The sequence below is a fragment of the Dermochelys coriacea genome, chromosome 2 (genome assembly GCF_009764565.3).
Source record: "Dermochelys coriacea isolate rDerCor1 chromosome 2, rDerCor1.pri.v4, whole genome shotgun sequence".
NCBI lineage: Eukaryota > Metazoa > Chordata > Testudines > Dermochelyidae > Dermochelys > Dermochelys coriacea.
Window position 1 is genome coordinate 74,281,451 of NC_050069.1, and position 25,540 is coordinate 74,306,990.

The 25,540-nt window shown below is 40.4% G+C and overlaps 1 long non-coding RNA gene across 6 annotated transcripts in view; it reads right to left on the reverse strand.

Moving 5' to 3' along the window:
- Nucleotides 1-25,540, reverse strand: part of LOC119851497 — a 233,409-nt gene that overhangs the window by 129,767 nt on the left and 78,102 nt on the right. Inside the window, exons 4-5 of one of the 6 annotated variants that reach the window (XR_006278850.1) lie at nt 20,390-20,726; nt 18,987-19,570 (exon numbers count right to left, since the gene is read on the reverse strand). The exons of 3 other annotated variants lie outside the window; for them this stretch is intronic. This is a non-coding gene — a long non-coding RNA (uncharacterized LOC119851497). Of the gene's footprint in view, nt 1-18,986; nt 19,571-20,389; nt 20,727-21,215; nt 21,386-25,540 lie in introns of those variants that run through there. 2 more of the 6 variants (XR_005291265.2, XR_006278851.1) reach the window with 2 other exon arrangements.

Here is a 25,540-nt window from a genome sequence, read left to right on the forward strand (position 1 = left end):
ATGCCATCGTGGTGGTGCCCATGAGGGCAGCTTATATTTCAAGAAGCTCTATGCATCATCATTGATACTAAATGAGTGTGCTATGATAAATATCAAAAAGCAGTCCTTCCCTTAGTTTTTTATTCTCACTCTTGTCTATGGGTACATCTATAACACATGCTTTTTTCAGGAGCGGGTAGAATATACAGCCATATAGCCCCCCTAGCATGCGTATAAACAACAGTGTAGCTGGTGAGGCACAGCATAGGCAAGTACAGTAAGTCATGCCTGAAGCATGTGTGTATGTATTCAAGTACATACTCTCTGCTTGGCCAAGCCTGCCTCCCCATTTACACTATTTTTTGCAGTGTAGTGTGTCCTGCTGCCTCCCCACTGCTGGAGCCTTTACCCTCTGCAGGAAAGACTCCCCTAGTGGGGAAAGACTCTGGAATGGGGGAGGCAGGGGGAGAGAGGCTTGGGAAGCTCCCCTCTGTGGAGCCTTTCCCCGCCACAGAGAAAGGCTCTGGCAGTTTGGGAGACAACAAGGAAAGGCTCCAGCAGTGAGGAAAGGGTCTCATAGGGGGTTGCTGCTGAAGTCTTTCCCCACTGCTTCACCTCTGCTAGAGCCTTTCACTGACACACATAGCTACACATTGCCATGTGAATATAGCCTGCTTTTCATTGTGGTGTGTAGCTACATGTACACTACACGCCATTGGGTGGTGTGTAGTATAGATATAATAGCTATGGTCCCGGATAATGTAGTGTTGGTACAGTGGCTACTGCAACCCTTGCTGTTGCTGTAGAAGAGGGATCACTGTTTGAAGATGTCATGGCCATCTGATTCATGACAAAATGGGCATTAATAATGCCATGGGTCCCTAGAACAAATCACACAAATAAGCTTTTTCCAATTTAGGTTTCATTCTCTCCTGCCTATGTTTATATTCTTCTCTCTTGATGCATATTGCTGCCACACACACAAGCATAAGGCAGCCACTATGACCTGTGGTCCCTTTCTGAATCCCTAGTCCCTCCCCCCTTTTCTATTCTAGTCCTGACTGGCACTCACAGTCTCTTCATTTTTCTCTTCAGCAAAATAATTTAAAAAAATACAGATCAGTAAGATTGTACAAGCTAAAACCAACACTGCTAATCACTAAGTTCTTTGAGGCTCACATAGAATTTGATTTGATAAATGACTTGTAACACGTGTGTGAGAGTGGCAGCAAATATTCGTTGTTTTCTCCACATCCTTAATCCTTGGACAAGCTGTTTTCTGGCACAATTTACCAGGCTTTAGAACTCAGTTATCAGAACAATGGGAGAGGATGTGAAAAAAAACAACTTTCATTTAATCTGACCTTCCATCACAAGAGACCTTGGCACTCAGCCTTGGCAGTTCTTAGCAAATTTCAACACTAAATCAGTCCTGCTTATACCACTTAAATAATCGAACAACAAAGAATAGCCTAGCTGCTTTAAAGTTTCAGTTTTGTTACAAGGCCCATTCAAGGAGACATGCTTGTAACAGAAAAATCAAGGTTTTAAAGCGGATGGAGAAGTTTTCCTTTCTCTGGCTGAGCTTTCAAGATGGCCATGAGGATTTCTCAGCTCCCTCAGAAATGGACACATGTTCAGCCCCCTTCTCAATTGGCTGTACCGTACTGTCACTTTGACTATATTCCAACTTTCATTGCCAGCCTATTTGCATTATTATCACAGCCCAACAACATAGGAATGGACAAACTGGTTCTAACATTCACCCATCTTTTGATGTGAAATAAACACAGTTTTTAAAATAGAAATGGTGCAAAATAACTTTTGGAACACTTTTAAGCTGCAAAGGCTGGAAAAAATGTGTTAAGATCTGAAAAATAACTCTTTCATTTTTACCCACCTCTACACTCTGATCAACCTGAAAAAGGAATTACCAGAAATCTCACAAAGATAGACTTCTACAATCAGTAGCTCCAATAAATCATATTAAAGAGGCCATGTTATTACGAGTGATTGACAAAGCATATGAACAAGTCTAAAGAAAGAAGAGTCTTCCACCATTATGGGGTCACTGCAGTTAGTGGCAGGTTTCAGAGTAGCAGCCGTGTTAGTCTGTATTCGCAAAAAGAAAAGAAGTACTTCTGGCACCTTAGAGACTAACAAATTTATTTGAGCGTAAGCTTTCGTGAGCTACAGCTCACTTCATCGGATGCATTCAGTGGAAAATACAGTGCAGAGATTTATATACATAGAGAACATGAAACAATGGGTGTTACCATACACACTGTAAGGAGAGTGATCACTTAAGATGAGCTATTACCAGCAGGAGAGCAGGGGGAGAGAGAAAACCTTTTGTAGTGATAATCAAGTTCACAAGAACATCTGAGGAACAGTGGGGGTGGGGGGAAATAAACATGGGGAAATAGTTTTACTTTGTGTAATGACCCATCCACTCCCAGTCTCTATTCAAGCCTAAATTAATTGTATCCAGTTTGCAAATTAATTCCAATTCAACAGTCTCTCGTTGGAGTCTGTTTTTGAAGTTTTTTTGTTGAAGAATTGCCGCTTTTAGGTCTGTAGTCGAGTGACCAGAGAGATTGAAGTGTTCTCCGACTGGTCTTTGAATGTTATAATTCTTGATTTGTGTCCATTTATTCTTTTATGTAGAGACTGTCCAGTTTGACCAATGTACATGGCAGAGGGGCATTGCTGGCACATGATGGCATATATCACATTGGTAGATGCGCAGGTGAATGAGCCTCTGATAGTGTGGCTGATGTGATTAGGCCCTATGATGGTGTCCCCTGAATAGATATGTGAACAGAATTGGCAGCGGGCTTTGTTGCAAGGATAGGTTCCTGGGTTAGTTGCAAGGATAGGTTCTGTTGTGTGGTGTGTGGTTGCTGGTGAGTATTTGCTTCAGGTTGGGGGGCTGTCTGTAAGCCAGGACTGGCCTGTCTCCCAAGATCTGTGAGCATGATGGGTCGTCCTTCACAGATCTTGGGAAACAGGCCAGTCCTGGCTTACAGACAGCCCCCCAACCTGAAGCAAATACTCACCAGTAACCACACACCACACAACAGAACCACTAACCCAGGAACCTATCCTTGCAACAAAGCCCGTTGCCAACTCTGTCCACATATCTATTCGGGGGATACCATCATAGGGCCTAATCACATCAGCCACACTATCAGAGGCTCATTCACCTGCGCATCTACCAAAGTGATATATGCCATCATGTGCCAGCAATGCCCCTCCGCCATGTACATTGGTCAAACTCGACAATTTCTACGTAAAAGAATAAATGGACACAAATCAGATGTCAAGAATTATAACATTCAAAAAACAGTCGGAGAACACTTCAATCTCTCCGGTCACACGATTACAGGCCTGAGAGTGGCTATCCTTCAACAAAAAATCTTCAAAAACAGATGCCAATGAGAGACTGCTGAATTCGAATTAATTTGCAAACTGGATACAGTTAATTTAGGATTGAATAGAGACTGGGAATGGATGGGTCATTACATAAAGTAAAACTATTTTCCCATGTTATTTCTCCCCCCATCCCACCCCCCACTGTTCCTCAGATGTTCTTGTTAACTGCTGGAAATGTCCCACCTTGATTATCACCACAAAAGGTTTTCCTCCTTCCCCCCCTCCTTCTTGCTGGTAATAGCTCCTCTTAAGTGATCACGCTCCTTACAGTGTGTATGATAAAACCCATTGTTTCATGTTCTCTGTGTGTGTATATAAATCTCCTCCCCACTGTATTTTCCACTGAATGCATCCGATGAAGTGAGCTGTAGCTCACGAAAGCTTATGCTCAAATAAATTTGTTAGCCTCTAAGGTGCCGCAAGTACTCCTTTTCTTTTTGGTGAATACAGACTAACACGGCTGCTACTCTGAAAGATAAAGAAGGATGCTTTCCCTAGCAGTACACTCCAGAGGATGGAAATGCTAACTGTCCTCTCCTGTGGTTAATCCTCCAAGGAGCACAATTGTATTTGCTGGTTGAGGAGGGCAAACTATACACCCTTCCCACTGGAGATGATCAAGCCCCAAAAGTGAAAGTAAAAAGAGACCTGTATAGTTACCGTGATAACATGGTACAGGAAAACAGAGATATACACATGCCCCACTAAGTTTTGCCCATTACTTGCATCAACGTTAGTGGAAGAGCTTTCGTTATTGGCTCAAGCAGGACTCCTGACCATGGATTCAATTAGAAGATAAAGGCTTAAAAGAGAAAAATTTCCAAACATGACTTCCCAAGGGAGGGCAGAGGATAACTAATGAAAATATGAATCTTCAAACCACACTGGCAAAGACTATTTATGTTAGCCTGACTGGGACAGATAATTTGTCAATATATGAATTATTTAACATTTGTATATTGGGCCGAACATGTGAATTGTGCTTTACACATAGAATGCAGAGAGGCTGGAGCTTCCAGTCAAGGTCATCATGGGGGTTATGATCCTCAGGGCAGTGTTGCAAACACATCTGGTGGGAGGGGCTGCACCCACCCTCCATTTATTTATGGCTAAATAGAAGTTTGTTTCTGAAACTTTGTCTAGCCTCTGTTGTAACAGGGAGCATGGGAAAGGTTGGGAACCACTGGTTTAGGTTAGATATGTTATAGCTTCACACACACACACACACACACACACACACACACACACACATATCCAGAAAGGGGAAAGAAAAACAAAAAGAAGTTTGAAGTTGCTATGTTTGCACAGCAATTCTTTATATAATCAGCAACTACTCAGAAGTTTAGCACAGAAGGGAGAATCCTTGTTGAAGATATTACAGAGGAAAGGTGGGTTTTGAGGAGATTAGTCAGTGGAGGAGGAAGCTGTATGGTGCATACGAAAAGGTAAGACATTCCAGGGATGATGGGCAGCACAGGAGAAGGTGTAGAGACATTTGTGGAAGAGGAAAACAGGGGAAATGAAGAGGACTCACATGGCAAACTAACCTCGTGTAACATTTTTGTCTGAAAAGAGTTTTATCTTAAAGTCTTCTGACAAAGCTTGTAAGAAAAGTTGCACCATGTAAGACCCACGCCATGTTCGACCATGTGGTGTGGGCCAAATTCAAGCCTGAATAAGCTGGCACAGATCCAGTTATTTTGTCCACTGACTATTTGGCATACAGGACAGCAATAGGGAGAAAATATTATAACAGGCAAGAGGGGTGATGGATTATTATTTGAAACGAGCCTGTTACCAAAAGTCATTATCATGTGCTGTCTGTTCATTTTCCTACATGAAATGCATTGGTGATCTCAAGCCACACCTTAGCATGCAGGTGTCAGTATCACAAAACATTCCACTATAATTGGCATCACTCCACTGTCTCACTGAACTATCTTCAGAGGTTCCTTAGAGGTGGCCCCTTTTGAGTTAAAGCCCATTAATAGGCCAGTGATGGGAAACCTACATCACCAATGTTCATGATATCTTTTTTTGTGGACAAAGAACTTCATTTACCAGGGCTTTCATTATCAGAAGCACTACATTTGTTTTAATGAAAGACAGAAAAAGTAATTTTGTGAAAGGAAAAGATACAAATAAGTCTCTAAACCATAGGTGAAATCATGATCCCAAATTGCAGTGTTGTAGAGAGACAATAAAAAGTCTACTCTTTACATCATTACAGCAAGTCATAAATGGCGAAGAAATTGAGAAGAGTGTAGATAACTGTAAAGGAATGATAGGCAACATACAGCATGCACAAAATGAAACTACAGTTGAAGGAAGACTATGAATGGAAAGAGCCTCATTTTAACTTGAGAGTTGCGATTCCCTTGTGCAAATTTTATTCTACAAAAATTCTGCAATGGGATAAAAGGTACAATGCATTTTCAATCACTCTTCACTCTCCTGAGATCCCAGAATTTGAACCTGAAGTCAGTCTGCAGCAAACTGCTCACTGGAGATTGATACTTTTGCAAATGAGGTCCTCCAAGTTCTATTATTTGAAAAGCCCACAAACTCATTGCCATTCATCTGTTAGACGCAGGAGGAAAGCAAGTTTGAAAGTTGCTAAGAACCATTTGCCAAGCGATTAATCCTCCAGAATTCAAATTGCTTCTGGGTAGGATCTAATACCGTTTTTCCATGGAATAAACTTGTGTTATTTAAGCTATATTTAACAAACCTCACTGTAGCTGAGTCACCATTTACCAGACTCTTTCTTGTGCCCAGAGGTGTTTCTGCAGGACCCTCCCCCTTTGCTTCTCCTTTTCAGGATCCCTTGGGAGCACCATATAGTTGTTCTCAGGGCTATCACCATCTGTCCACAAAACTGGGTCAGTAGGCCAAAGTAATTCAAAGAATTCATCATAATAGTCCTATAGTTCATGCCCATCTCCAATGCTCCTGTCATCCACAGAGACCCTAGATTGCTCAGCAAAAGACTTGCCGTCTGGCACACGCACACTCTCTGCTCTGCAAGGCAAGGAAGCATATACAATACATTTCTTCTAAAAGTTTCTCCCAGTTTCTGGAGAGAGGGGCACTCTGCCCTACCCTACACTACAGGGCTTCTGATCTTCAGCCCATAAATCAACTATATTCAGATCTTTCCATCCCACTGATAATTCCTTGGTCCCACCTCCTCTCTTCTGGTTTCAGCCAATTTCTGAACCTGTGCTCACAGCAGTATCTTTGAAACAGGACCTTCTGCCCCTCCCACACCCACTCTTAAGCTTAATAGGCCAGTACACCCCATTACAGTCACATTTTTAAAGTTACAATAAATAAAGCTTGTGGCCTGATTTTCAGAGGTGCTGAGTGCTTGCAGATTTTATTTGCTTCAGTGGCTGTTGTGTGCACTTGCTGCTTCTAAAAATCAGGCTGTTTTAATGACCTGTTCACAGATAAAAGAGATGGAAAGGTCCCTCCTACATCCATATAACAGCATGGCGCCCACCTCTTGCATGTGCTCCTTCTGATCAAGTGCATCTACAGTCTTTAAACAGTTCCAGCCCTGGTATCCAGCCAGAACCCCTAAAGGCAATGGTTTTGTCCTCTCTGGGCCCTTCTGGCTCCAGCTGGACCACTAAGCAGTTTAAATCCCCACTACTATCCACTACTCCGAGCCCCAGCCCAGGGACACTCAGAATAGCAGCCACATACCACCATGTCCCTTTAACAAAACTGCTTTCAGTTCCCTGGGCCACTTCCCCACAGCCCCAGCCTTCACAAAAGCTTCACTCTTACTTCAGGGCTCTTTTAAGTTCAGGCCCAGAAGCTAGCATGCCGCTGGTCCTTGCTCCCCAGGTCCCTGCCAACACTAAGCTGTCCATGGTGCTTCAATTCCCTTTGGCCAGCCAGAAGCACCATGTGCACTCCTCTGTCCCCCAACAAGGAACCGTGGTCTGCACTGCAGCTTCTTTTATACTAGCCTGCAACTCTCTGATTGGTTAGCTCCTTGAAGCCTCCCCCGACTGGCTGCTTTCTTGCACAGTCTTTCTAGGACACTTGGAGGACTTAGCTTCTCTGCCCCTTTCCTGGGATGGTTGTGGCAGGACCCTGAGGCCTCCAGCAAGGAATCTCTGGGCCTAGTCCACCCCATCACAATCCCCTTTGGTCTGCACTTAAACAGTGCTTTAACATAGCACTGGAGGATTCCCCTCAGATTGGATGCATTCAAAGGAGTGCTGCAAAAAAAGCAAATACCTGTTTTCCTCACTGGGGCATCAAGGGATCTTGTGTCACAATAATTAGGCACTTCCACATTAAATTATCCTTCCCATTCTTATTATGTAACACTTATATAGCATCAATTTTAGCATTGATCTTTCAGATCAACAGTCATATTTTATGTCCAGAGCAACACAGGTTAATTTGAAATGAACAAATCAATCAACTCTTTCTATAAATGAATGTGTGTGTGTTGTTAGGAGAGTTTTGCACCCACTTCATAGTAATTTCATCTAGAACACATTTCCCTAGTTTGCTTGTGAGAATGTCACGTGGGACTGTCAAAAGCCTTTCTAAAATCATGTCTACCTCTTCCCTTCTGTGCACTAGGCCAGTAACACTGTCAAAGAAGGAAATTAGGTTGTAGCCATTGTGGTCTGAGCGATTACCACCCCAAGTACATACCTTCTGTCTCTGAAAACCACATGTTTAGGACAGCTAGCCCTTCCTGCCGCTTGCAACATTCCTACATTCTAACTTTAGTGCACCCCCAGCTTGAAGTATAGACATGCCCTGAGTGTGTTCAGAAATAAAGCAAAACTCATCTTTTTGACTAAGTTTGTCCTTAATAAGATCTTCAGATAGATACACCCATTGTATCCTGGAGAAGACAGACAAGATTAAACTTTAACTCATCTGGCAACTATTCCCCAATAACTTATACAGGTCAGGTCATGATTCCTTCCTTAATTGTTTTAGCTGGTGGAGGGCTGCCAGCAGTCCCTCACCCCTCAACAGCTGGTCTCCAGCCCCTCACCGGGACCCCACCACCTTCCCCACATATGAGGGTTAAGAGCTGAGGAAAGGTGGTTGCCTCCTCACTGTACCAGATGTTAGGAGCACAAACCCTGTTCCGCAACTTCTTTAGGGATGTCTTCCCTTATGTCTACTTCCAATTCCAGTTTATCAGAGAACCAGGAATGAGTACCTGAACTGGACACCTGCCACCTGCTAAATTGTGATAACTGGATTCTAACCTACTGGACTAGCCTGATGGATCTGTGAGCTGCTGTGGAGAAAGTTTAAAAAAAAAACAGGCTAGCAGTGAGGGAAAAATTCCTTCCTAATCCCACACAGCAAGATAAAAACATAGTCATATGCTAAGACCAGGGGTGGGATGGTGAGAGCTGCTAATCCAGGAATGAGAGGGGACAGGGTTTGTATACCCTCCCTCCTATACACATTTATCTAAGTCCCACTGGCAGGCCCACCAGCTCAAGTGATCCTTCCCTGCACTTCCTGGCCAGCCCCCACCAAATCCCCAAAGGAGGGGCTATCTTTAAAGAAGCCACTACTCTTTTTTTCCTACCAGTCCAGTCAAAATCTTGAGTTGCAGAAATTTCAATCTCTCTCATGCACACAAACAACCCTCTTCTAACTATAACATTTATTCCTACAAGTAGGAAAGAAAGAGAAGTGTTCCGTTACTCCTTTTTAAAACATGGCAGGTACTTCCATACAATGGTGAGGGAAGCCAAATATGAATCTAGAGCAGAGGTGGGCAAACTACAGCCCGGGGACCAAATCTGACCCACCAGTCATTTTAATCTGGCCCTTGAGCTCCCGCTGAGGGGCAGGGTCTGGGGCTTGTCTCGCTCCGGAGCACCAGCCAGGGAGCAGGCTCGGGTGCTGCTTCACGCGGCTCCCAGAAGTAATAGCATGACCCCCCTCCGGTGCTCCAGCAGGGAGCAGGGTCGGGGCTCCATGCAGCTCCCAGAAGCAGCAGCATGGCCCCTCTCCGGCTCCTACAGGTATGGGCAGCCAGGGGGCTCCGTTCTGCATGCTGCCCCTGCCCCAAACACCATCCCTGCAGCTCTCATTGGCCAGGAACCATGGCCAATGGGAGATGCAGGGATGGTGCCTGCATATGGAGCAGCGTGCAGAGCCTACTGGCAGCACCTCCACATAGGAGCCGGAAAATGGATATGCCACTGCTTTTGGGAGCCGTTTGAGGTAAGCGCCGCCCTTAGCCTCCCCCATATACCCCAATCCCCTGTCCCAGCCCTGATCCCCCCCCACCCTCCAAACCCCTTGATCCCAGACTGAAGCACTCTCCTGCACCCCAAACCACTCATCCCCAGCCCCACCCCAGAACCTGCACCCCCATCCAGAACCTGCACCCCTTCCTGCACCCCAATCCCCTGCCACAGCCTTGATCCCCCTGGCACCCTACAAATCCCTTGGTCCCAGCTTGGAGCACCTCATACTCCCCAAACTCTTCATCCCCAGCCACACCCCAGAGCCCACACCCCCAGCTGAAGCCCCCACCCCACTCCCATGCCCCAGCCCAGAGACCCCTCTTGCACCCTGAACTCCTCCTTTCTGACCCCACCCCGGATCCCGCACTCCCAACCACAGCCCTTCCTCCCTCCCACACCTACCCCCAATTTTGTGAGTATTCATGGCCCACCATACAATTTCTATTCCCAGATGTGGCCCTTGGGCCAAAAAGTTTGCCCACCCCTGATCTAGACAGACTGAGTAGGGGCTAGCATCTCCCAGAAGATACTAGAGGAAAAAGAGGTAGAAGGCCATCTCTTCTAAGCAAAAAGATAAGAATGGAAGAGGTGAGCAGCCATGGGGAAATCATCCCTGTGAAAGGGCTCTACCAGGGGATTGTATCACCTGAGTGATGACAAAAGTTATATACAGCGTAAATCAGATATTTTGTTTTTTAAATAATCAGGAATAATCCTTTACACTTTGCAGCAGTGCTATTGTAATGACCACCATCTTGGTCATGCACAGGGACTGAGCCAGACTTCCAGAGTTAAAACATAAATCTCTACAGTTTGAGCACAAGGAATAAGTCCTTATAGCTGGGAGCTTTAACAGACATGTATCCTTTGAGATCAGACATGGTGTGGGACTTGTAACATACAATGAACAGTTAGTTACACTGTCAGAAATGTAAACAGCGATACAAGGAGAAGCTAAAATACAGCTGGCAACTGACAGGCCAAGGAATGAACGCAAATGGTGCTGCAACTTTATTCTCACACCCGAGTGATGAGGCAAATTAGCAGAGTATCCATTTTAAAGACTGTGCAGACTCTGCTATGCTGGTCCATGGATACAGGATTTCAGTTTCTAAGACTGTCAGTCTGGCACCTTTCACACTCATTGAACTCACAAACAAAAATTTAAAGACTAAAGTAAAGAAGGCATTTTATTTCTAGTCTAAAGTAGCACAGATGATGTTTTCCTTGATTGCCAGGACCAGAAAAGAACCACCCCAGAGCATTAAATCAAGATATGTAGCTTCTTATACCCTTATAATACTCAATTACCTACATGGCATACAACTCTGAGTAAAACCTGTTGAGGGAAAAATAGAATCCCTGCTCTAAAGGGTTTATGGTCTAATAGAATAACTCTGCCATGGTCAGCAGTGCCCAAATTACTGTAGTCCCAGTATACTCACAACAGCTCAAATATTTGTTCCATGTTTTCAAGAAAAGTAAATGAAGAAAGTGATCTTTTTGGATGGCTATACTGTTCTTAATAGAGAACAGCCCGTTCAGCCCTGAGATGCTTTTTTATTAATGTCGAAGTCATGAAGTAGTTCTCCAGCCTTCATGACATAATAAACGATTGTTTAGAGCTAAAAAAAATGCACATGCCTGGGGACTGGAAAGCCCTGTAAGCTATTATCATACGTGGGGCATCCCATATGCAGATAGTTATTTATCTATTAGATACACACCTAACATATCTACATATTATAGGAGTCTGGATAGTTTTCCGTCTGCAATGAAGAATACATTGTTACTCTTTTATTCAGATAGAGCCCTTGATTAATCCTTACTGAGGTGATCTTTTGAGCACATCTCCCCCTCAAGAATTATCGCAGTTGCTGTATCTATCAATTTTTCCCTCAATTCAAACAAAGTTTGACTTTCAGTTTCACATTGTCATAAATATAAAGGGAAGGGTAAATACCTTTAAAATCCCTCCTGGCCAGAGGAAAAACCCTTTCACCTATAAAGGGTTAAGAAGCTAGGATAACCTCGCTGGCACCTGACCACAATGACCAATGAGGAGACAAGATACTTTCAAAGCTGGAGGGGGGGAGAAACAAAGGGTCTGTCTCTGTCTGTTTGATGCTTTTGCCAGGGACAGAACAGGAATGGAATCTTAGAATTTAGTAAGTAATCTAGCTAGATATGCATTAGATTATGATTTCTTTAAATGGCTGAGAAAATAAGCTGTGCTGAATAGAATGAATATTCCTGTCTTTGTGTCGTTTTGTAACTTAAGGTTTTGCCTAGAGGGATTCTCTATGTTTTGAATCTAATTACTCTGTAAGGTATTTACCATCCTGATTTTACAGAGGTGATTCTTTTTACCTTTTCTTATATTAAAATTCTTCTTGTAAGAAATTTGAATGCTTTTTTCATTGTTCTTAAGATCCAAGGGTTTGGGTCTGTGGTTACCTATGCAAATTGGTGAGGATTTTTATCAAGCCTTCCCCAGGCAGGAGGGTGTAAGGTTTTGGTGAGGATTTTTGGGGGAAAGACATTTCCAAACAACTTTTTCCTAGTAACCAGTTAAACGTTTGGTGGTGGCAGTGGAAGTCTAAGGGCAAAGGGTAAAATAGTTTGTACCTTGGGGAAATTTTAACCTAAGCTGGTAAAAGTAAGCTTAGGAGGTTTTCATGCAGGTCCCCACATCTGTACCCTAGAGTTCAGAGTGGGGAAGGAACCTTGACACACATATATTGTCTCTTGGCAAATCATAATGGTCTATATTGACTTTAAAAAGAAATACTACTACTACAGTAACAAGGAGAATATTTTCAGGGAACATTTATATTCATAAATGTAGCCCCTTTACCTGTTAATGGATTACCTATAAACAGGATTCAATTATAGTATTGTTTATTTGGTTGATAGTTTATGTGCATGTATTTTCCCTTCTGGATTACTCATTCAATTCACAGTGACTATTTCCTCTGCTTTACGTGATTTGTCATCTGAGTTATATGGTATTTCTGCTCTGATTGACTCAGAGGCACACAATGAGCTCTGAAGATGGCTGTGCAAACATTTCTGGCATGAATACCCATGCAACTACAAACTCGCCAGGAAATTCATGATTCCTGTGGGTTGTAATACTTTGGCCTCATTTCAATTGTTGGGTTTAGTGTGTGGGTACTGGGTGGTGGTTGTGGCCTGTGACATAGAGAAAGTCAGACTAGATGATCTATTGGTCCCTTCTGGCCTTAAACTCTATGGTACCTTTTCTTTCTCCAAACAAAAATGTGCTCACAAGACGAGTCTAAATTAAATGAAAAAACATACATTAATTCCATGAACATTTGATAATGCTTTGTGGAGTATTTGTCCAGCTCTAGTTATTAGCTGAGGTCCATCTCATCACTTAGACATAATGCCTCCTAGCACCACTGCTTGAGTAGTGAATCCACTCTCTAGTTCAGCTCTGCCTCATAAAAGATATGAGCCTCACAACTATAACTTAGCAGATAGCTAGTTCTTTACTGAAAGCTGAAAACCTATAGATCTGAAATTTAGGTCAGATCTCCAACTACGTCTTGAAACAGACAGATTGGAAAAGGAAATTTTCAGAGCAAATGCTGTGACAATGGGAAACTGAAAGGGAACTGTAGGGAACCCGAGACTGCTTATAACAGCTTTCTGAGAATGCATTATTGACTTATATTCAATTTGTGGTCCAGTATAGTCTGAAGGTCATTTTCAGCAATACTACCTAGCCAGTTATTCCCCATGTTGTAGCTGGGCATTTAATTTTTCCTTCTTAAGGATAGTGCCTTGCACTTGTCTTTATTAAATTTTATCTTGTTGAATTCAGACCAATTCTCCCATTTGTCAAAAGCACTTTGAATTCCAATCTTGTCCTCCAAAGTGTTAGCAACCCCTCCTAGCTTATATAAGCATATTCTCCACTCTATTAGCTAAGTCATTCAGAGAAACGAAGGGTAAAAATAGATCTTTTGTTTTTAGTACTGGTGAAATATAGACAAGAAATTAAGTTAATCTGAGTACCTCTCCCTCCCTTTCTCTCTTATTTTCCTTTACATTTTTCTTTTCAAGGGACTTTAGTGACAAAACTCTTTCTCTTCCATCCCTTCATATCTATCTTTCATTTTGTAGGGACCTCTGAATACCAAACTATTAACTCTATTACATCACATAAACTAGTCAAATGCATACAAAAATACTACTACATTGAACAAACAAAATGGTAGGACAGTTCTTCCCTGCCCCCTTTGAAGAGATGATTGCCTGCAGATCTCATCCTGAGTTCAGGGACTGCACTGTGACAGGCACTTGTGTGGCATAGAGGAAGGAGAGAGGCTCCTTGCCTGCACCTCCTGTATATTTGCATAAGGGCCAGTCATAATCTATCCCTGAGTGGTACACTGTACATTTTCTATATATAAATCAAATCTTAACTGATTAACAAATCAAATAACATTTAACGAAGCAACATAACCCAATACAAAGGGTGTAAATATATTTTCACCCTTTGAGAAAATCATCGAGTTTAAATTCCTTTAAAAATAATTATCAAGCTCCTCTGGGGAAGATATTTACAATGGCTTTAATGTAGGTTTTATCAGGGCCATCATCCTTTATTTAAATTAGATCATGATGTCTAAACATTCCACATATTCAACACTGCAGAGATGCAGTTAATATCTCAAATCCTATTTGCAAGTTGTTGGGTAGAGGGAATAGCTAATTTCCATTATCTTGAAAGCAGGACAATAGAGGTGAGTCACTGATTTACTGTGGATTTTAGGGGGACACACAAACACTGATTATTAAGGATTTTTTTCTCAACTTCTCTTAAAGTTTTTGATGAGAGTAGAATTAACAGAGAAGTAATTTCTTTCATTTGGATTGTACTTTTTCCAAAAATCTTCTTAGGTGTTCCTATGACAGAAGCCAATGGGTCCTGAAATTCCACATTCTTTCCAACGGAAATTCACATAGTCCATGGTTGGTATTTGCATATATGAAACCCCCTAACACACACACACAGACACCTACCACACACCCCATAACCACTGACTCTGTGGGACCCTGGTTTATTTGTGGTAATGTTTAGCTTTTTGTTTTCCATGGACGCCACTACTGATAAGTACAATATGAGTGTACTGACTTACAGTCTCAGAAGTAGTTCCTTTGCAGGATAGGGGCCTATTTCATTTAAAGCTTAAAGAAAGAATGTGATTATATACTGCTTTCTGTCTTTTGAGGTGTCTCTTATCTAACCATCCCCTCTCCCCCCAAAATGGAACTTGATGAAATATTGCAATATTACAAAATTAAATTTACAGAAGGAAAGGTGATGTATTTTAAGCTAGCCTTTATAATGAAGCAACTACTTTAAAAATAACCTCTCTTTGCCACTGTGCCAAGCCAAATTTTCTGTTAGCTGAAAAACAATTTTTTCAGTTCGGTGGCCCAAGTGAAAAAGAAATCATTTCCCGGCTGACCCAAGATAAAAAAAAAAATCACATATTTTGGTAAACCAAAAAGATTTTAAAAAATCATTTTGTTTAGACCCAAAATGAAGCATTTTGTTTTGTTTGATTTTTTTTACTTTTAAGAAAACAAAAACAAACAAAAGCTGAAGTAAAATTCAAAATAAAATGTCATTTTTAATCAAAAATCAAAACATTTCATTTTGAAAACCTTGAAAAAATGTTTCAATTTTTTTGGAATTTTTGTTCGAAGTGAAAGAATTTGGTAAATTCATCACAAATTTGCAAAAGATTTCGGTCAACCTGCATCTGCATTTTTCAGTTGAAGAAAAATTCTGTCAAAAAAATTTCACCCAACTTTACTGCTGATTCTGCTTCTGACCAAGCGATTGTTCTATACCTTCTTCATATATTTTATAGAAAAATAAGCTGCTTTTGTTAGTGTGAATTTCCGACCTTATTATATTGAAGTAAAATATATGATGTCCTTTAAGAGCTCACAATTTTTATTGTCAGAAATCCAAGTAACAAACCAAAGTCCTCTGTGGAGATATAATAAACTTAGTAATTTATTAAATTTCTCTCTGGATAGCTATGAAGGGATTTTTGGTGCCTTTGCTCTATTAATGAAAAAAGAATGTTTCACTGTTATTATAAAATTTTATAACTACATACAATGAATCAAAGGGAATATTTCAAAGGGAGAATGTCAGTGCTCCAATCTTGAAGAATATGTATACTTCTGACGACAGAGTAGCATCAACCTGAAATTCAGATTTTTCTAGTGCGGTGCTATGGTATGATCAACCAACCAACCACCATTAGCATTAGTAAAAACAAATAGAATTCTTTTTACCAGTGTGAAAATTCCAGAGACAGGAGTTTTTATTGGCAGGAATATTTATGACAACAGCACTTTTAAACTGAATAATAGAAAATATTCACAGGAAATTAATTTAAACTTGAATGTGAGTAAGTGCACCAGAAACATGAGTCTAAAAGTTATGCTCATCCAAAAAGCATTTGACTAATGAGTCCAGTGTAAGCTAACCCAAATATTTTGGCTATCAGTACTTCCAATCAGTTGCTTGTGAACAAATTACAGACCAAGACTTTATTCACAGAAGTAGTTAGTTATGGGGTTTGTGACATGGACACCTATGTAATGAGAAATAGACTAAAACCACAAACTTATTTTTCATAGTTCACAAGAATAAACTACTGACTAGGAATGGATTTGAACTGATGAGCTGGCAGTGAAAGGTTCTGTATTGTATTACAAATACTCTGTTGTTTTCATGCCTATACAATGCTGTCCCTTTAAGCATTTTCCCAGGCTAAATGATATGTGATCATCTGGGGAAGGATCTATCCTCCCCTCCATTGGAAGTCTCAGCACTGGTGTGAGAATCCCCCAGTGCAATTTCTGAATGACTAACTGGTTCAATCCAGGATTCCACTTCTGGGAAGTAGGCAGGGTAGAATAACTGATGTTCCTTGTATAGCTGTTAAGGACAGTAGATTTATCAGTTTGAATAGGCATCTTATTTCGTATCAGTGGTGTGTACAGATGGGGTATGTATGCTTGTTTTGAGTGTCACTGGGTACGTCAGCAACAATATAAATCAGTTAATATCTATTCCATCATACCATTAATCTTTGCTTGAATCTATATGTACATACATACACACACAAAATGTAAGTAACTTGGCCAGACAGATATTTAGTCTTTTAACTGGTACCATATATGTTCAAGAGGTTTCTATTGTTTTAGATAGCTTGGGGTTTAAAAACACAGATATACAGTATCCTTTTAACTTATTTATTCTACTAACATATACCCTTAGTAAGCTTCCCTGTTAGATTACCACTGAACAGAATACATATTTAAGAATAAAATCATTTCAGACATCCTTTGGGATCTGTGGTATGAGCCTAAATATAATTATTCTGAAAACACCAGCCCTTTCCAGTTTGTGAAATATTGAATAAAAATGCAAAACTGAGTGGACTACTTATGGCATTATTATTCAGAAGGAAAATGCACTCAGCATATCTAAAGGCTTTGAGGTGTTGTAGTGAAACAACTGCCAGTAAGGAGCTGACACCAATAGAAGGATTTTCATTGCTCTGGAAGAATAGAAGCAGTAGCAAATATGCAGTGAGCCAGCTCAACTGTACTGCACAGTTTGTTAAATCTTTCCTAGATACATAAATGTGATCCTCCATAATCTTAGTATTCATCAACAATTGTTCAGTTTATTAGGGTAATCCATATTTTGGCTATTTGAAAAATATATTCTTGATACTGTAAATTACAATTCAGCATCCATCGACGCTTCAAATAACTGTTTGTATCCAGATGTATTGAAGCATTGCTGATCTACAATTAAGGGCTACTTTTCTGTTTCTATTATAAACCCCTATTTCAGGATTGATCACATTGAACTGTGAATTAAGTTCACAGCAGAGTATTTTACTGTTCACAGCACTCAAAAGTCTTGATTTTCTCCTGCACTAGAGCTGTTTGGCCCTGGAGCAGTTTTGTGTGTGTGAAATGTCAGGAAACCAGTTATAGCGCCCTAATTTTCAGGGACTCACACAATTTAGAGCAGCAGCTAGGCTACTCTAAGTTGTGCCACTGTTATAAGATACATAATAGAGTGACCTACACAGTAGATGACTGGCATAGCCTGAGGAAGGTCTGGGAGGTGAACATAAGCATAGGCCTACCTGTTGAATATTTGTGCTAGCAGGGATTTTCCTTTCCACAGAGGAATTCTTGCTGGGAATCTATAGCCATATTCCAATAATTTTGGATGATGAGCAATGCACATAGACCATAATGCAGTAAAGAATCTGGCCGCCTCCCTCTCCACTGACTGATGCTCAAGTTGGTGGAAGATAGGCATTCCAAGATCACCTTGACTCTGGAATTCAGTTCACTCATTGGTATGACAGAGACCTAATAAATTGATCTTTAGGAACACTGCAAGACCTATCTATTTATTCCAGATTTCAACTGAGTTCATGGTCTGAAGCATACATATGTTTCTGCTGAGATGCTGTGTGGTCTGGGAAGCTTGTTGAGTTGATGTTGTTCAATTATGATTTAATTGTTATTGTGTCTGTGTGTGTGGAGGGGGGTGCATCTGCGTTTAGCAATGGTGATAGATTCTATTTGTGTATTGAGAATATTATTCATAAGCTGAGATACTGAACATGATGTTAATGCTTCTGAAGTTGGCAAATAGTTGTAAGTTATCACAAATATTTCATTCAAGTTTTAAAAGACCTATGAATTTAGGACAACAATATTCATAACCCCTTTTAGTCACTTTTTTCAATGATATTAATGAAAAAAGGAATATATTGTAACTACTTATGGGAATATGTGATGGAAATATTCATATGGTCATTTTGGAATCTCTTTTTGAGCTTTGGAATAATCCAGTCAGGAAGCTGAAACGATAACAGATAACTTTGGTGACCAATCGCACAAACACAAAGAGTGGATTACAATGGTAAATATAAAAGAAAAGGAGTACTTGTGGCACCTTAGAGACTAACAAATTTATTAGAGCATAAGCTTTCACCTGGTGTATGATAAACCCATTGTTTCAGTTCTCTGGTGTGTGTGTATATAAATCTCTCCTCTGTTTTTTCCACCAAATGCATCCGATGAAGTGAGCTGTAGCTCACGAAAGCTTATGCTCTAATAAATTTGTTAGTCTGTAAGGTGCCACAAGTACTCCTTTTCTTTTTGCGAATACAGACTAACACGGCTGCTACTCTGAAACAAATGGTAAATGTAGGTTTCAGAGTAGCAGCATGTTGGTCTGTATTCACAAAAAGAAAAGGAGTAAAAGAAAAGAAAGAAAAGTCTTTTTCACTAGCAAGCAAATCTAGAAAAAAAGTGAATGGGTAGCGGCAAACAGTAAAAGGGGTTATGTTGGTTGACCAGAGTATTTGCTGGAAATAGTTCTCACAACTTTAGTACTTTGGAATTTGATTGAAGAAGTGGATCTTATTATACTTATGAAAAGCTAGTGGGAAATTGTCCAAGGGAACATTTTTCTGTTGGAAAATGCCTGTTTGTCAAATGAAAATGATCCATGGGAACTTGTCAATTTTGACAAAACTTCCAGTGGAATCCACTCATGTTTCCTGCCAGCTCACCTGCCTTTTCCCAAACTCCAGGGCTCCCAGGGCTTCTGAGTTCCTAACTTCTGAGATCCTCAGCAGTTTGCTTGTCAGGGTCGCTGCAGCACACCTGTTTTCAAGTTTCTGGCTTCTCAGCAGCTAACCTGACAGGCAGCTGCAGAGCCAGAGTTCCCAGGAAACATATTTCATTTTGGAAACACCAAAACATTCCAACTGCAGAAACATTTCAGTTTTTCACTTCTGAAAAATAATAATAATAATAGTAATAATAAATTAATAAAGAGATTATGGGTTTCCCTGAAAATCAATGAGTTAGCTCCTAACCTGCTTAGCTACTTTTGTAAATCTCACTATGTATCCATCTGCATATTGAGACCACTAAATACCTTTGTAAATCTGGCCCCGTATCTCTCAGTATTATACTAATTCTTTGGCCTTGCTTTTATCTCATTCAGAAATTTAAGTCTATTTATTTGCTAGGTTTTCTTGAAAGAGATAAATCAATTCTATAATATTAAGCTATTTGGCTAGATACTACCAGACCCCCTTATCCCACACACCTATAAAGTCTGAAATAAGGAGGTTCTCTCCTGTGCACCAACCTCAATCACTGTGCTGCTTCACTGCATTTTTTACTATGTAGCTAAATTAGCTTTGCATGCATGCGGTGGTCCTACTGAGCTAGAATCTTTTAAAAGCCTAGGAAGAAAACTGGAAAATTTACTGTGCATTAAGAGAAAATGTATTTTAGTAGGCCATAATTTAGTTAAATAAAAAAACATATTAGCAGAATAGTTAGTACATCCACAACTTTACTGTGGTTGCAGCTGCTACTGTCTGTGTTATATTTATATGCACTCACACACACATATATACGCACATGTGTATATGCACATTAAATAGAGATAAATATTAAATGTAAATTTAAAAATGAAAAACATTTAAATAATGGGCAGATTTAACTCTCCAGAATTAAAGTGTATTGTTTAAATGATTTGAATGATCCTCACACATTTATGTTCCCCACTTCACTTAATAACCAAAAATATTCAAACTTACTGGGTATCCTTGCTGAACGGGATCATCTTTTAAGTGACACTAGCTGAGAGTGCCTCATTGTCATGATATACCATACTAATGCATCAGAGTACTGACATTCCAGTGATGTACAGAAACTGTAGAATGGGGTTTTGAGGATGTATTAGTATAGAGGACTAGTCCAGTGTTCTTCATCACACAATTGATCCAAGATATGTGGGAGCTTCAGGAAGTTGTAATGTTTTCGGCAAATCTAGTTTATACATCCATTTTTCATCTATTGTGCGTACATTTAATTTGTTCAGATACCGCGTAGCTTTCTGTGGATCTCGTCGCTGCTGAAGATGCCCAGCATCAACTGAGTTCAAAAGTAAAATGAAACATGGGACTGTAGACATTATTATGGGAAACCAAAACTCTGAGAAAGAGAGAGTGTGAGAGAGAGCCTGAAATGAAAAGTGTGATGGAAGTGCAATGTATTTACAAATACAAAGCCTCACAGCACCCATGTTAGATAAAGTATTATTATTCCCATTTTACACCTAGGCTCAGAGAATCATGCCCACTATTCCAGGCCACACAAGCCATTGTTCAGAACTGAGAACAGAATTCCTCACTCCCAGCCTTCTGACCTAACAACTAGACAGATGGTTTTCAGTCTGGGCTCTGCTGGTCACATGGTGCTGGGGTATGCTTCTTTACAGCTACTCCTGCAGGCATCCTTGCAAACCTAGCTATAAAAACAGCTTTAAAGAAAGAGCTGAAAGCCTAGCAGCCGCCACTAGGGATTACTGCAATCATTAGAGGAGAAGCTATAAAAAGCCACTATTAGAAAAACTGCCAAAAAATCATCAATAAGGCCAGAACCAGGAGCTTCCACAGGGCCCAGATATGCAACCCTTACATGCATCAGTGAGCACTTGCTTGAACACATAGCTCCATTGACTTCAATGTTAACTTAATGAATACATGCTTACCCGGTGTAAGGATTGCCCAAATGGACCCTCAATGAGGCACCTCAAAGAAGAATAGAAAAAGCATGACTGTAGCAAGGAGGAGATGCTGGGTAGGGGAAATTGGAACCAACAGAACAAAAAAGTGAGGACAGAGCTGGCCAAAAAACTTGGGATTTGTGGGAAATTCTGATATTTTGAAATTTAGTTTCATTTCAAATTGGAGCGGCAGACCTTGGAACCCAGGCTCCCCAGCAACCTGCCAGGAACCTTGGCTGTGATTTGACAAAATCTCATTACATTTGTGATGATTCTGTGAAATTATCTCAGATTTGATGAATCGGCATTCTCCAACCAAACTCTATTTTGTCAGAAAATAGCTGACCAGCTCTAAGCAAGGTACACTGAATGAAGAGAACAAAGAGCACGATATATTTTTAGAAAGAGAACTAATTTGATTTTAAAAGTTTATTACCTATATCTTTCCATATTCATGAGATCTAAGATGTGCTTGGATTTTAACGTTCCCTGTAGTTCTAGAAATTCAGTATGTGTTATAGTTGGCACAGGAATGGAGTGAGATTGTGACTGGGGGAAAGCAGTCTATGACATGATCTCACTTAAGAAGTGGTCCCCAGAATGGAAAAACCTCAACTAGAATATGCTCAATTACATGGTAAAATCACAGACTTTGCAATGGCAGAAAAAAATGTCACCATTCAGTGAGAAGCTGAAGGAAGGGATACGTTATAAAAGTCACTTTTGATGTTTGTGTGTTGCTTTGATAAAATTGCTGATGTGAGATCATCTACATTAGGCTAAGCACAAATTACATCTGGGACCATATTTCAAAACTGCAATTTGAATATAAAAGGAGAACAAAAATAATAATTACAAAGTAACCTAGAAATAGCCTGCAAACGTATTTAAACCTCAGGACATGTTTAGTTTTACTTTTTAATTTATTTATTGAGCATCTTTTCACCTAGACAGATCATTCATGAGTATGACTGTACACTTTCCTGGATTTCTGCAGTGTATAGGACCTGGGAACTTTTACAGCAAATTTCAAAAGTATTCAGAATTTTCTATTGATTATATCTGAGCTACACTTGAATTCCTCACAATTTAACTTATACTATTGTTTTCTTTCTTCAGGACATATTCATGATCGATGAAGAGGGGAAAAAAGCCATAACATGGCAACAGGTAGCTCCTCCTGTCTTCTGATTAGCGATCAGCTGGTTTGGAAGAAGGAATGGCTAGAAGACATTATTGATCATGTAAGGAATTACCGGGCTTGATTTTGCTACCCATAGTCACGTTGAATAGAACCTTACCATTCAAGCAGACAGTACCAGTCATTTCAGTGGGATTATGTAATGAGATACCACTCAGCATGAGTACAGGTGACCACTTTGGTTCTACAGTCATTCAGGGCTATATTGTGGGCCTCCTTTCTATGACTATGGGATGAGGAGGAGCTAAGAAACCTTCTCCTGTTTGACTATTGAAAAGGCCAATTTCATTTTGACTTGAGGGAATGCTGGAGAGTGCTACTGAAATATTCTCTGCATGTGCACCTTATTGCAAGGAGAAGTAGGGAGAGTCATGTCTCTGCCTCCTACGTGACATTTAGTATAGACAATAGAGTATGCTTAAAAAGGTGTCACACATTGATCTCTGAGACAGACTGTCAAAAAACTTAGAATAAAAAAATTGCATTCAGATTTTTTTTTTTGTGCAAAATTTCACAATGAAGTAAACATTTTCATTTTGTTTTCATTTTATTCCAAGTGTTTAATTCTGGTTTTCAAAAACAAAATGAAGTTCAAAATAATTGTCCAAAACGTATGTTTGTTTTGAAATTTTCCATTGGAAAAAATTCCAAACAATTTGTTAAAAATGACATTTTCCTTCAAAAAATGCAATTTTGGGGGGCAGGAAAATTTTAGCCAGCTAAACTCCCAGTGCTGCTCTAACATAGGCTGCTGCCAAAGCCATTCTCCATCCCTGAAGGACTGAAAACAGAACTATAAACCCTTTCTGGCTCAGCAAGTACCATCTGCACTTCACTTAAAAGATGGCTCATTTTAGGATACCATCAGCTGCATATATATGCACTTTTCTTCATTAAATATTTGTTCAAACACTTCATTTTGAAGCATTTACTAAATTGATATGCTAGTGTGTGCACCCTTTTTTTCTCCAGATGTCTGACAGGAGGGGAGGGAGGAGTGAGCTATAAAACACTGTCAGAATGAAGGAGAAAAGGTAGCAAATAGAAAAGCATATTACTGGTTCGATTGCTCCCCTCCCGCCACTCTGCCTCTCTTCCTGCTGATTCTGTCAAGACTTGAATAGATTAGGTCTCATTATAACAAAGTTAAAGCCAAAGATTCAAGATGCTTAAAAATCAGACTGCTACATTTAGAAGCATCATCCAGTGTGTGTGTGGCTGTGTCAGGAGGGGTGCTCTGGCAGAAAGAGTAAGTTATTGCTGTTGATAGAGGGTTCTATCCAGCCTGGTCACCTGAGCAATTCCTAGGCAGAAGGGGGTATATATGGTGGCAAGGGTGCAAACTTTGTTAGTACAAAGTTCTAATGAATTCAGAATAATTAGAATCCAATTTTGACATTAAATCATACTGAGGAGAGATGCTGGAGGATTAAGTCATTTGGAAAGCTGAAAGAAAAGAGGAACTAATCTGAAGAGGGATTTCACAAGGCACTAATGTTTCCCCATCTCTGGTACAAAGAACAAAACATGTATCTCAGCCTACCTGACTTATTTCCAGTTAAGGGAGACACAGAAAATCAACCAAACAAAAAACAAACCAATATAAAAGGATGAGATTCTGTTCTGTACCTCTGAAAAGTGCACCACAGAACTCCCAGCACAGGGGAAGTGAAGGCTAATGTAACTTGAAGCCAAATTTGCACTCCCTGACCCTGGGCTGCCTCAGAAGCTGAAGAGCCCCCGGGCCGTCCCTCCAAAGTGCCCTATGGCCAACCCACAGCACTGCTTGGAATCTCTGCCTCAGTCCTGACCCATTCTCAGCCCCTACTGTGCCATGAATTTATGGGGCTAGTTTATTACAGATTGCCAATGATTTGACCAGAAGATATTTAGGTTCTTGTCCCAATTCAGGCTACAGGATTAGGGAAAACAGAGAGTTCTATGTCATGGATGGACTCTCGGGATGTGTAACAAGGACACATACTGAGGACAATACCAAAATTTCAATATCTTTATTAAAATGAATGAAAGGATAATCAAAGATATAAAACACAGAGTCACAAAGAAGTAATACAATTCTATGGTCCCTGGTGAATCATAGAATCATAGAATCATAGAAGATTAGGGTTGGAAGAGAACTAAGGATATCATCTAGTCCAACCCCCTGCTCAAAGTAGGACCAACCCCAACTAAATCATTGCAGCCAGGGCTTTGTCAAGCCAGGCCTTAAAAACCTCTAAAGATGGAGATTCCACCACCTCCATAGGTAACCCATTCCAGTGCTACACCAACCTCCAAGTGAAATAGTTTTGACATATATTCATATGTGTTAATATCAATTATCTCATCCCCGAAACCATTACCTTTGGCCTAAATCATGACTTCCATGTTCCATGGTGTACCCTGTGGTTACTGGTCTGTTCCAGACTCATGGTAAACACATTCAGTTCCCTGTTTGGTTCGCCATTCAGTTCCCCAAAGACAAAGGGGTAACTGGTAGGCCAATTATCTGTGCCAAAGGTTACAAACACTTATAACTTGCTCTAGCTTAATCATACAGAATACAGGCCTGTAGGTTCCTTGCATTACAGTCAACTATTATGAGTAATATATACTGGAATGCGATATAAATGAAACCCCGAGAAAATAACAATATAATCAATCAAACCAATGAAAAAACACAATATGCAATATAGCAAGCTAGCAGACTAGCCTCATGGGCTACACTATGCCTGGGTTTATGAGGGACTTCTTGTAGGGCATAGGTGTCTTCTACAATGTCTGTGCCAGAGAAATCCGCCTCTGGTTAGATACAAGGCTTCCACAACCCCTTTATGACACTCTGCCATTTTTACACAGCATAAAGAGGATGGGGCAGGAGTGAGGATCTTACTCAAAGTCACCATGAGATAGGAGAGAATATGTACAGAGTACCTCACTCTGTAACACTCTGCAATTGAATTGAAACACAAAATGGCA